Source organism: Pituophis catenifer, unplaced genomic scaffold (genome assembly GCF_029215685.1).
Source record: "Pituophis catenifer annectens isolate HBS135680 unplaced genomic scaffold, rPitCat1.0.hap2 SCAF_3, whole genome shotgun sequence".
NCBI lineage: Eukaryota > Metazoa > Chordata > Lepidosauria > Squamata > Colubridae > Pituophis > Pituophis catenifer.
This window is the reverse complement of record NW_027256883.1, coordinates 199,424,479-199,437,800: the sequence shown is the minus strand read 5'-3', so window position 1 is coordinate 199,437,800 and position 13,322 is coordinate 199,424,479.

Sequence of the window (13,322 nt, the reverse complement as noted above, 5' to 3'; positions counted from 1 at the left end):
CCCCCCCCCATCGGAGTTGGGGAGACGCGAAAGCCAGGCAAGAACGAAAAAAGGGGGTGAAAGAAACCACTCTCGCCGCATGCAAGAATTTCCCCTCGAAAAAGCTTATAACCTACCCAAATTGAGAGTGCAAAAGGTAGTGGGAGTTTGGTAAGGGGTGGGTAGGGGAAGATTCTTCCGATTGCATTCACACGACCCGTTGACTTGGGTCAGCGGCCGCTGCTGGTTCTCCACCTCTGTTTAGGGTTGGGGTTGTTTTTTTGGGGAGGGTGGCTTGGGAATCCTAACCGTTTGGTTCCTTGAGGAGGCCAATCTGTAGGGCGAGCTCGCCATTAAATGGATGAACCCGGTCTAGGGGAGTTGTGTGTGTGTGTGTGTGTGTCACCCCTATCCGTAATAAAACCGAGATTAAAACAAGGCAAACGAAGAGAAGAGGCTGCCCGGTGGCGCGTTGCCTTAACTCCTAAATAAAAACCGGGAGTAGATTTACAGTCGCGCAAACTTTATCTGCAACTAAACGTTTGGCAGCCAAAGGAGAAGAGGGAGCGCCCAAGGGGAACTGGACCTAAAGCCCGAATATTTCCCCTTGGTCTTTTGTTTTTTCTTTTCCTTTCCCCGAATTCAGCTTTTAATACTGACGCGTCTCCTAGAGAACCAGCTTGAGGAAAGGAAAGGAAAAAAAAAAAAACCCTCTCCCGACACCAGCAAATCTGCCTTGTGCAGCTCGGGAGCTCCTGAACGGGGCGCTTGGACACCTTTTTGGAACCCGCGTAGGGCCACCCGCCGTCCCGCAAACCCTCTTTCTTTAAATCCCTTGTAAAAAAATGTAGAAAGTTAGCACCCACCCCTTTCCTAGAGGAATGAAATATTTTGGGAAATATTAAAAAGGCAGAATATTATGTTTCCCTGGATGAGAAATGGAGAAGCATGTTTTAAAGCAGTCTCCATGTATCCAGTGTCTTTCCCCCCACTTGGAGCAGAACCCAGAAGGATATTTCTTCCAACAAAAAAGAGCAGCGCTTCCTCGCAAGTTAAGGCTATAAGCGGTGTGAGCGACCGGGTCAGCAAAACTGGATCCACCTCTCTTAGTCCGGGCCGGTAAGCAGCCAGAACGGTCCGGTTCGCTCCTTTTCTCCCACAACCATCCGGCTCTGCGGGTGCAAGTCTCGGAGGTGTGTGTGTGTGGGGGGGGGCATTCTCAGCCAGGGGGAAAGGGCGCCGATCCCTGGAGAAATTCCAGAAGACCCATTTTCTACACCGAAAAAAATCTTGTCGGGGGAGGGGAGGGGATCCTGCCAATCGTCTGGAACTCTCCCCCTCCCCCCCTCTCTCTCTCCAGTTGCCTCCGACGCCGTTCGCCTTTTTTATTTTGATCCTGCTCCCCAGAATGAATTAAGCTCCTCCAGCGAGAGCTCTGCAGTGCGCATAAAGCAAGCGGTAACCTTTTTCCCGAAGCGGCTCGGCGATTCCAGGGACGCCCGTTGCCTGATGAAATCGATTTAATAATAATGATGATGATAATAATGATGATAATGATAATGTGTTGTCCCGATTGTAATCGGAGCCCTTGGGGCAATACCCAAAGGGCTACCCCGCTATTTAGAAATTCTAAATTTACCGGATTTGAACATTTTGACTCTACAAAAAAACCACCTTACTGGGAACAGCTTACATCCTCCAACGATACCTTAACAGTTCCTAGATCCTTGGTTAGGACTCGAGCTGTTGAGCTATTAACCAGCCTCAAAGGCTGTGAATCTCACCAAAGATTAACCAATAATAATAATACATTTTTATGCATTTTAGTAAAATTGGTTGGAAATGATTCACGCCAGAATCATTCTTAAGAGGTCCATTCTATAGCTTGTTTTTTCTCTAAGTAAACTCCATGAAATTTAAGAATAGAACTGCACAGGATTAGGGCATTAAGCATTTTGGGTTCCTGCATCTTCATGTTTGTTTTTTAAGCTTCAAGAGGAGGAGGGAATTGTAGTATTAAGAGCTATAATTGAATGGATCCATGGTTAACTTAGCCATGGTTTATTAAAATTAATCACCCAAGATAACCAAAACATTGGCAGGGCTCTTCAAAGGAGGGAATTGTAGTATTTGAGTTGGCTCGCAAGCGATTCTCAAGCTTCCTTTTTGACGCCCACACCACCTTCCGAGGAAAAGGGGCAGCAAGCGGCAGAAAGGAAAAACCAGACCTGGTCGGGAAAGCCTGCCCTGTTTTTACAGTATGGTATATTCTTTGTTATTGTTGCAGAATCGGACTCGTTGGGAATAAACACATAAACTGAAAAGGCCGCCTTCCTCGCCAATCTAGCTAAAAAAACCTCCGACCATTGATGGAATGAATGGCAAGAGTTCGGCATCCCGTTGCAATCAATAAAGAGAGCCTTGGCTAAGTAAGTTGCTCTGGCTTTAGGATCTTCGTTACCGAGTGAGATCCTCCCTGAGTCCCCAAAAGGAAGGGGGGGGAACCTGCCCCCCCCCCCGCTGCCCACTCGATCCTCATTTCAGGTCCACAGCCGGAATATTCCCAACCATAGGGAAGAGAGTGCTGGGATTTACAAAAACCAATTCTGCCTGGTGTGGAGGCAACCAAGTCCAGATGTAGTTGCTCTTCCCAACCTATGACTCTACCTGTCTGTCTGTCTGTCTGTCTGTCTGTCTATCTATCTATCAAAATAGTGAGGCAAGGCATTTTCTTGACCCAGTTTTGTCATCTGTAAAAAAAATTGGAGGAGAGCCCATCCTTTTGACCTCTAGAAGCTTTCAACAAAAATAATGGAGCCATAAAATGCAGGGAGAACCGGCAGGTTGGTTGCTCAAGTTTTGCCTGCATTTATTTGTCTTTAAAAAAAAAAATAGCAACACACAAACACACACTTCTCTGCAAGCAGTGCAAAGTAGATTTCCTTGGAAGGGAGTTTGCACTGAGATCAGTGGAAATAGATTAAGAAAGTCATTTCTCCATCCTGGGGGAAATTTTTTTAAAAAAACAACCACTTTCCATTGAAAAATTTATAGGCACACACACACACACATATATATATATATACAGATACTGCCGTTTTCTTTTGGTAGAGAGGAAAAGGAGTGCACTTTGGATTAGATTTGTCGTCCTAAATGTTGCAAGCTTTGCGGGCTGAGATCCAGATAAAGTTACTCACTTCTCACCACTTCAGCAAGTGCTTGGAAATGAGGGTTGAGGAAGGAAGTTTTATTATACCTGACTTTAGAGGGAATATGAAGGATCAGGATTGCTTCCATGGAAGTTACATACAAAAAGAGTTAAATTTTGTCTGGGTCAAACTTGCTTTCTTTTTTTAAAAAAAATTACTAGGCAACATGTAAAAGGATTTCCTTGTGTTTTCAAAGCAATTCTGTACAAGTTCCCTGCTGGTTTACAGATTTGATGCTAACATCAGGAAGAATCTGGTAGCATCTTCAACAAATGTTATATGTGAAAGCTTATGCATTTTAATAAAATTGGTTGGAAATGATTCATGCCAGAATCATTCTTAGAGGTCCATTCTAGAGCTTGTTTTCTCTGAGTAAACTCCATGAAATTTAAGAACAGAACTGCACAGGATTAGGGCATTAAGCATTTGAGGTTCCTGCATCTTCATTTTTGTTTTTTAAGCTTCAAGAGGAGGAGGGAATTGTAGTTTTAAGAGCTATTATTCAATTATGCTCTATGGATCCATGGTTAACTTAGCCATGGTTTATTAAAATTAAATCACCCAAGATAACCAAAACATTGGCAGGGCTCTTCAAAAGAATCTAAGCTAAAATCAGGGTTAGTTGATGGTTTAGCATGCTGCAAGCAAACCATATAACATACAAGCCATCACTTGGTTTATGCCTTCAGGGATAGCATCTTATGACAGTGCTGAGAATGGCCTTTTGCTAAACCAGAATTAGGGATTGAGCATGATGTGTGAAACTGCCCACTGCATACCACACTTCGTAAACCCCATCACAATCCTACATGGTTGCCTAGTGACTTCAAACATGTTTTTTTTCCCCAGATCTCTTTCTGGGGAGGCTCTTTGCAGGAATTCCAAACCTGTTTCATTAACATTGATGGCGTCACTACACTTCCCCGGTGTATTAAACATGTCACCGGCCAAAAATATTGCTTCTTCCAGAAGCAGTGGAAGATAAGATGGGGAGCAGGAAAGTTGAAAAGTACCCCACTCCATCCCATTTTCAAAATGACCCAGGTGAAAAGCTCAGAGAAGGTGCAACTGACCAGGTTAAAAAAAAAAGGAGGGGGGGAAGAGACTGAACTAATCAGCCAGCAATTAAACCCAGCCCTGTTATCTCTCAATCTGGCATGCAGGTGCTGATTCATAGCACTGGCTGAGGCCCTGGTAGAGCAAAAGAATCTGCATTTACCACAAAAGGGGGGGGAGTCACCCTCCCCTTGCAAGCACTTGGCGTCATTAAGACGAGGCATCTCAATAAGAAAAAGAGACAGCTCACCTTAACATTCCTCTATAGGAGAAAAACCATTATTTTCCCAACTGCTATTTAAAGAAGAAGGGGGAAAAAAGCCACTTGCTGTAGAACTGATTTAATTATTCTGGCAGAATGGCTGACCTCTGAGAAAACTCTGTGCTGCCATTTTTACAAAGATTTTTCCCAAGGGTCAGAAAGTCCACCGTCTTACTGAAATATAAAACAGATATATCTAGCCATTGCTCAGGCTTTCCTGAAAAGTTTTCTTGCAAGCCTTATTCATATTTAAAAAAAAAAAATCATTAGCATGCCTTTCCTGAAACTGATGAAATAAGATTAACGCTAAAGCTTTTGGGGCATTTTAAATAAATCCCATTTATTTCATGAGAAATTTGAGGTGACAAATATACTTACTGAAAAGCAAACCTCACTCCCATGGGCAGTCAAATACGCTGTGCCGTAAAAACTTCTGTGGGTCTATCCCTTCTTTTACGAACTGCCTTGAAGAAACCATCAATATTGGTTTGGTTTTTGAAAAAGGATTTAAAAGAAGGATGTATGTGCAGAAAATAACAATGCTTTTGGGCCAACAGGGAATGTGTCCACATAAATGAGGTTAAGATCAGAATTTAAGACCTTCACAATCTCTGGTTTACCAATATGAAATTAGTTAAAAATCAAGGCAGTTTTCAAAATTGGAAACACTGATTATGTACCAAGACAAATTCCTTGTGTGTCCAATCACACTTGGCTAATAAAAAAAATTCTATTCTATTCTGATCAAAATTTGAGTGCCTATGCTACACACATTTACCATGAAGGAAATCCTACCTGTTTAATCTTCCCTTAATCCTAAAAAGAGGTGTAGAGGTTTGGAAGCCTACAAACCATGTTGGCTTAAAAAATAAACACACTCCAAGCACAATGATGCTTACCCCCAAGTAAGCATTGCAGTTGCACAATTCAGAATTGCTTCAACAGTGAGATGGGTAACATTAATAAAATTACTTTGGCCATAAGCCTGAGGCAAAGATATTTGATATGAACATTCAAAGCCCTGTACCGGTAGTATAATACATTCCACTGAGAATCAATTTCAAACTTTTTGGGAATCAACCAGTTCTTTGTAGGACAAATGTATCCCATTATTAAAAGGAGCCACGATTTATAAATTTTCTGGATTTGTAGAACCCACCAAAGTACAAGCTAACCACAGCCTTGGGTTTGTACAATATAACAGGGTGAAATTTATAAACCATGTTTACCCGGCTCAGTTAAAGAACTAGTGGTTTAGGACTATTATGAACACCAAAAAATCAGTTTATCTTATGTATGGTGTATTCTGCAAACACACACAAAATGGATTGATTCAGGTGCCACTTACACAGGCTGTGTGTCTACATAAAGAGGAAATGCAACCAATGAAAATGGGGGGAGAAGGGGAGAAAACATTTTCATAGATTTACAGAGAAAATTAAAACCTGAGCATATTCTGCAAATTTATACAACTTCCAGCGGTATTAACTTTGGACCAATGGATGTTCAAATCTTGAGCCCCTCCACTTCAAGCAACCCTTTTCCTTTAACTCTTTGCTTATATCTTCCTTTGCTCCTTTGACTTATTCTAAAAATACCCAGTCAATTGATTGATGGAATTAGCCCAAGCTGTCCACCTTCTATTCATGTTTAGGAACTAGTTAAGCAGGAGCATTTCAGATAAAAAAAAAAGAGAGAATGATGTAAAGGATTTGTCTGCTTCCAGAGATAATCACCTATATTCTGTACAATGGTGTCATTCTCAGGCTTAACACATTTACTCTTAAGTATCTGCTTAAACATTTGAGATAACACCAGCCATACAGAACACTGCAGGCAAAGAAAGGGGTGGGAGAAAAATTCTTGGAAAACTGCAATTGTCCTCCAGAACAAACTTTTCATTGGATTGTAGCCTTTCCTATAGAGATCTTGTGGAATTCAGACACTTATATCAAAGGCCTTCGCACTGCAAAAAGTTTGACCTGTTTTAAAACTTCCATTTTTGAGAACTTCATAGTTACAATGTGGTATCAATGCAGCTGTAGATCTATGTTTTAGGCAGAGATTTGTGCTATTGCCAACGCACTTTTTTCTGGGACACAAGATAATGAAGTAACAATTTTTTTTTACATTGGGCTTGAGCCATTAACCCTACTCATAATCCTGGTTGGATTAACTGTGTGATAAACTAAAATCAATGAACTCTATTGGCATTAACCAGGTCAGTAATGAGTTTGCCGGTCCCAAGAAAACATTGTACAATTCTCAAACCCTGAAAATATTGAGAAATGAGCAAATTCTTGACAATATACCATAAAAGTGAGACAGAACATTTTTTAAAGTATGTTTTTCGTTCTTATTTTTGCTCTGTGGAAGAGCACAAATTGGAGAGTGGTTAAGAGAAACAGTAAAGTATACTGAGGAGGTTGTTAACTTTAAGCTAAAGATTTAGCTAAAGTTAGCAACCTTTAACTTTAAGAGAATTGTACTTCATTTGCAAACAGGTAGAAGTGGGCACATTAAACCTCCAGTTTTTCATGAAGGCTAGGAGCAATCATTTCTGCCTATCCCCGGGCTCTGCCGATGTCCGAAATCACAATTTTCATCATTTCCCCCCAGCCATCCTGAAGGCGCAAAGAAAGCATGAAGAAGAGATCGCTACTTACTTCGGGCCCCTTCCTCATGCACATTTCTCTAACCTTCCTCAACTGCTTAAAGTCAACGCTTGTGGTTCAGAAACAATCCCAGGGCTACTTTCATCCACCTTAATTCTAAAGAGTGATATGCTGCTTTCAGCGGAATTCCTCCCCAAAACCCAAATGGAACAGAATGACCATAAGAAGAAGAAGAAAAACCGCTTCCTTTATCTCTGGCCAGGAAGTTCCAGTCACTCCTTGTCAGCAGGTGAATGTTGGGCTGTTCTTCAAAAAAAAAAAAAAATCACAGTGGAAAGACAGGTAGAAAACTCCCCTGCCCATTTTGACCTCAGGGGCCCCACCAACTTCCAGGAGAGCTCAACCACAAATGAGCCAACTTTTAGCCTACCATGTTATTCGACCTCCGGCTGACTTTAGGGTTAGGGTTTCCTGCAAATCCAGAAACTTGAGTTCTGGTGCAACCAACCATGGCTAAAACATATCCCGAGAATACATCTTTTTGCCCCTTACGTAAATTACCTCATATTTTCGAATTGGGGTACTTGATGGAGAACAGCAAAGGGTTGGAAAGCTGATGATTAAAAAAAAACAAAATAGCCAATAAAATCCCGACTAAGTTGATACATGTTTTACAGTACCGTTTGTTGAGTTTGCACAATACCAAAACAAAAAAAAAGAACAGTTCACCCAACAAGCTAAGTTACCTCCCCCCCCCATCCACCCAAAATGGAAACGAGTTAAAATAAACTCTTCCGACATTACCTGTCCTATGAACGCAGCCCCTTAAAGGGGCAAAAAAAAAACACCGCACTGGCTTTTTTGTTCAAATATTATTTACGCATAGGTGTTGGCCCTAAGTGCGCCAAGATAGAAAGAGGAAGGGAGCCTAGAGATCTTGCCCCGGGGTTCAGAACCTGAGAAGACCGTCCAGACTCGATCGCCCTTCAACTGCAATCAGAGAATCCCCCTGGCTTTTTTTTTTTTTCTTTTCTTTTTTTAGGCCGATCGGAGCTGTCAGCCCCACGGAAGAGCTGAGCTCAGCTGAATCAAGTTGCTCTGGAAAATGAGCGGCGCAAAGCCAAAAAGCTCTTGGGTCTCCCTTCGCCAGATTCCAGCAGTTCTGGCTGGACGCGGTTGGAGATCGCAAACCACCATCAGCCCTTCTCCAGCCCCCCCCCCCCTCCGCATCCCCCCCAACAAGCTCGCAGGTGGCTTGGATCCCTCCCGGCTCCTGTTATTACAGCCCATGTGAAATTTTTTAATTTCCAATCTTCAGGGGCGAGTTTCGTGGTTTGCCTCGAGGGTCTCCACTTAAGGGACTGACAGGCTACCCTGCCTTCTAATAGCACCCGTTTCTCTTTGCTGTAGAGAGCTGGGAAAAGCAAGCGCGGGCTCTCGCACTTGAGGCAGACGGAGCCTCCGGATCAGGAGTTTCCAAAGGAGTTAAAAGTTACTCTTAGGAGTAAAAAAAAGTGTGCGGCGGGCAGAGGGCTGGGGAGCCATCATCAGCGGCTGGCTCCGAAAGGAATCACTCCCCCCCTTCCTCTTCCCTCTCCGTCGCTATACGAGGACCGCACCGGGGCATAAGCAGAGTTTCTCTCCCCACGCACCCACCCACGCCGAGACGGTGCGGGATTCCCTTCCCGGCAACCAGGCGGCGGGGGAATCCCACCTCCAGCCCCCTCGACGTTCCGCCACGTGCTCGCGAAGCTCCGGAGGAGAAGTTGCGAAAAAGACTTCGCCTTGGAAGCAGAGAAGCTCCGCCAACAGCGTTTTAAGCCTTCCCCGGAGCTTGGCAAGAGGAGAGCGCCGGGGAGCTCCGCAGGGCAAGCGGGGGGGGGGGGTCCCCACGATCAACCGTCCTCCTCCTCCTCCTCTCTCTCTCTCTCTCTCCAGCAATACGTTCTCTTCCTCCTCCTCTCTCTCTCTCTCTCTCTCTCTCTCTCTCTCTCTCTCTCTCTCTCTCTCTCTCCAGCAACACGCTCTCCTCCTCCTCCTCCTCCCTTCTCCTTCTCCTTTTTCCAGGGGAAAAGCAAGCGGCCCTACCTGCCAGTCGATTCTCCCCAGGAGAGCCATGAGCCGTCGAGGGGTGGGAGGGGGGGAGGCTTGACGAAGGGAACGGAGCCGGCGGGGGAGGGGACTGGAAGGCCAAGCAGCGGCAGCAGCTACTACTTTTAACTGGAGTCCCGGCCAAAGCGCTGCTCCACCTGGGCTCAGAGGGTGAGCCAAGAGAGCCCCCGCGCCTGCGCAGAAAAGAGCTGCTCGGCCTCTTTAAGGCTCGCAGCCGCCGCCTCCTCCTCCTCCTCCTCCCCTCCCGGCTTAAGCGCCGAGCGTCTTCTTGCTGGCTGGCGCGCGGAGCAGGTTCTTCTTTCTCTCGCCTCCTCCCTTTTCTTTCCTTTTCTTTTTCTTTCTTTCTTTCTTTCTTTCTTTCTTTCTTTCTTTCTTTCTTTCTTTCTTTCTTTCTTTAAGAGGGAAAGCCCCCCCCCGGCCTAGGGGCTTCCTTTTTTTTCTGGGAGGAGCGCTGCTCGGAGTTTGAAAAGCTTCAGGGAGGGGAGATCGGAACAGAACCACAGGGTTGGAAGGGGCCTTGTAAGGTCATCTAGTCCAACCCTCCTCTCCCGCCCAAGCAGGAGACCCTTACCTCCACTGTTTCTGACAGATGGCCGTCCTGTCTCTCCCTTAAAAGTCTCCGGTGATGAAGCTCCCACAACTTCGGAAGGCAACTTCTCTTCCGTTGGTTGATTGCTCTCACGGTCCGAAAATGTCTATTTCTAGGTGGAATTTCTCTCCTTGATCACTTTTGCGAGATCGTCTTGCAGGTTCCGCTGCGTGGAAGTTCCACCCGCAACGCGCTTTTTTTTATATATACACTGCTCAAAAAAATAAAGGGAACACAAGCAGAAGACATCCGAGATCTGAATGCATGAAATAGCCTTATTAAATACTTTGTTCTTTACATAAGTAGTTTTGTGTTCCCTTTAGTTGTTTGAGCAGTGTATAAACTACTGTATGTAAAGAACAAAGTATTTAATAAGACTATTTCATTCATTCAGATCTCGGATGTCTTCTGCTTGTGTTCCCTTTATTTTTTTGAGCAGTGTATATATAAATATTTTTATTGTGGTTTTTCTTTTCCATAACTCTAGTACACAGTCAAAACAATGTCGTTTTTATATACTTTGGATTAACAGTTCATGTAATATATACATTATATACATATATATACATCCTCAACTTCCTTGTGTATATTACCTATTTTTGTTTCTGTTCTGTTGCAACGCGCTTCTATTCCCCCCCCCAACGACCCCGCCCCCCCCCCCCGGAACGAGCTACCAACTTTTCCCTTTTCCCACAGGAGCGCTTGCTCGAGTTTCCCGCTTTCCAGATTTGGAAGTCTGGTTGCTTCACCAGTTGGATTGCTGCCTCTTTGCTGACCTTCCTGCTTATGGATCTGGAGGTGGTTAAAATAAACCACGACATAGAGAGGGGCGGTAAAAAAAAATAAAAACAAATCTCTCCATCGTTAAACATCGGTATTTTTATTATTCCTCATTCTATTTCTATCCCGTCTTTCTATTCAGGTAGTCCTGGGGAACTGATCAAAATAAAAATAAGAGTATAAAAAGTTGAAAAGAATTCCTTTTTCAAGAAAGTGGCATTGCCAGCTCAGAACAAAAATCCTATAAAATTACTGGGCTTGGGACCAAGCAAAGTCCCTGCCTAGGAGTTTTACCATTTTTAAAATAAAAATTAGAGGGAAATGACATGAATGGAGTAACTTCAGTCACCAGAGGCTGACTGGTTTTTGCATTATATTTGTAAAATATCCCTTCATGAGTTTGTTGGTGGACAACATGAGGGTGCATGTCACTGTCAAGCTAAGATGCCCTTTTATGTTCCTTGATTTCAAAGACTGAGGAAGGGGCCTGATCCAGGGCAAATTTAGTTACTAGAGATTGCTCTATTTTGATTGTCCAGTGATTAATTGACATTTTTGGCAATCTTATATATCAGTGGTTCTCCACCAGGGTGTTATGGTGCCCAAATGTACCATGGGCTTGTTTCTAATGTGCCACGAGATTTCTTTCTACATTATTTTTTTATTTTCTTTTTATATTCTCTCAATACATTCAATTTTTAAAACATTGTATAATTTTCCCTTGTGCCATGTTTTACAAGTCTTAAAATATGTCTATATAATCAACAGCACTACAAAGCAGTAGTCTAAGTGCTATTGTGATCTCCTGCTGGGGGGGTTGGACTAAATGACCTTACAAGGACCCTTCCAACTCTGTTGTTCTGTTCCGATCTCCCTTCCCTGAAGCTTTTCAAACCTCCAGTGGTGCCCCTCCCAGAAAATCAATATATTTTTTTTCTGGTTTGCCACAGAACTACTTTCAGCATTGTGTTGGATTGAAAAAGGTTGTGAACCACACAAGGAGGCTTTCTTCAAATGGCACACAATTGAATCTGAATGCTCCAATTTCAGTGGAAGAGAACAGCTTTGTAACTTTTTTTCAGAAAAAGCCCAAGCCTAAGTCTAAGTTCAAAAGAGGCTAGAATTCCATCCAACTCATGTTGTCCAGATGCAATAGGACTTTTTAAAGTACCTGTTCTTAAGACAATATGCAACATTGTTTTGCAACTCCAAGATGCTCCTACATATTTAACAAAGAGGACTGTAGCAAGACACAACTGCCCTCATTAATCCAATTCAATATTTTGAGATAGATATGCCTCATGATGCTCATAGAAGTTTAAGATCTCTGAGCAAACGCTCAGGCCTTTGCTGATAAGTGAATCTACTCCATGGCTGAGTTTAGACCAGGGGTCTGCAACCTTAAGCACTCAAAGAGCCATTTGGACCCGTTTCCCACAGAAAAGAAAACACCGGAAGCCACAAAAACCCTTCCCATGCCTGACTATTTCTTGAGCGGCCACAAAACTAGCATATGTAGTTAAATAAAACGTTCTGTTTTCTTCTGATACTTTTCTTTTCTTGGATGTATCCAAGGTAGGTTGGCCTACCAGAGGTTGAAAAGCTCAATAAATCGCGTGCCGGCGGGTGTCACACATTGGCAGTTGCGACGCATATTTTGAGTGACAGGGAGCCGCTGCAGAGGGCTGAAAGAGCCACATGCGGCTCCAGAGCCGCAGGTTGCTGACCCCTGGTTTAGACAATATGCTAAATCCTAAATCTGGGTTAAGGAAGAACAGTTTAGTTAACCTAACATGATTTGTCCAATGCAAGTAAATTGTACCATAGCTTAGTATGATTTGCTGTATATTCATACTTTCAATTTATGTTTGCAGCTCTGCAGGAGGTCAAAACAGCACAGCCAGTCTTTTCACTTTTTCTTCACAACCTTAGCGATATGCAGAAGCTGTTCATCAAGAATGAACTAGGGAACTCTAGAACTTTTTGCTTCCCTCCACACCATGCCATTCTGGGGATGGATGGGCAGTCCCAGCACTTCCTGAAAAACCTCTGAAACAGAAACATATTCTGGGATAATCCAGCCTCCAAGCAAGCATGCTTCCCGTAAAACATTATGTCCAAACCACAGCGAAACATCTCTAATTTGGAAGATTTTGATTCTGGAAACTACCAGGTTTCCCTCGCTTCCAGTGGCATGGCCTGGGAGGAAACCCAAACCTTCAAATGTCTCCAGAACTACCCATTGCTAGATGAACATATTCTGCACATAGCTAGATACCACATCTGAGAGCAAGGTTCAAGTTGAAAGATCTACTTGGACTCAATCCAACCTCCTATCACTTACATATGCTGCCCACCCCCCCATTTATTTATTTATTAAGTGCCTTTGAGTCAATCTTGACTCCAGACCAGGAGTGAAATCCAGCAGGTTCTGACAGGTTCTGGAGAACCAGTAGTGGAAATTTTGAGCAGTTCAGAGAACCGGCAAATACCACCTCTGGCTGGCCCAAGTGGGGTGGGAATGGGGATTTTGCAATACCCTTCCCCTGCCACGCCCACCAAGCCACACCACACCCACCAAGCCATGCCACGCCCACAGAACCAGTAGTAAAAAAATTTGGATTTCACCACTGCTCCAGACAACTGTGTGGATAAGTCCCTGCAGTTTTCTTAACAAAATTTCAGAAGTGGTTTGCCATTGCCTTCCTTTCTAGGGCTGA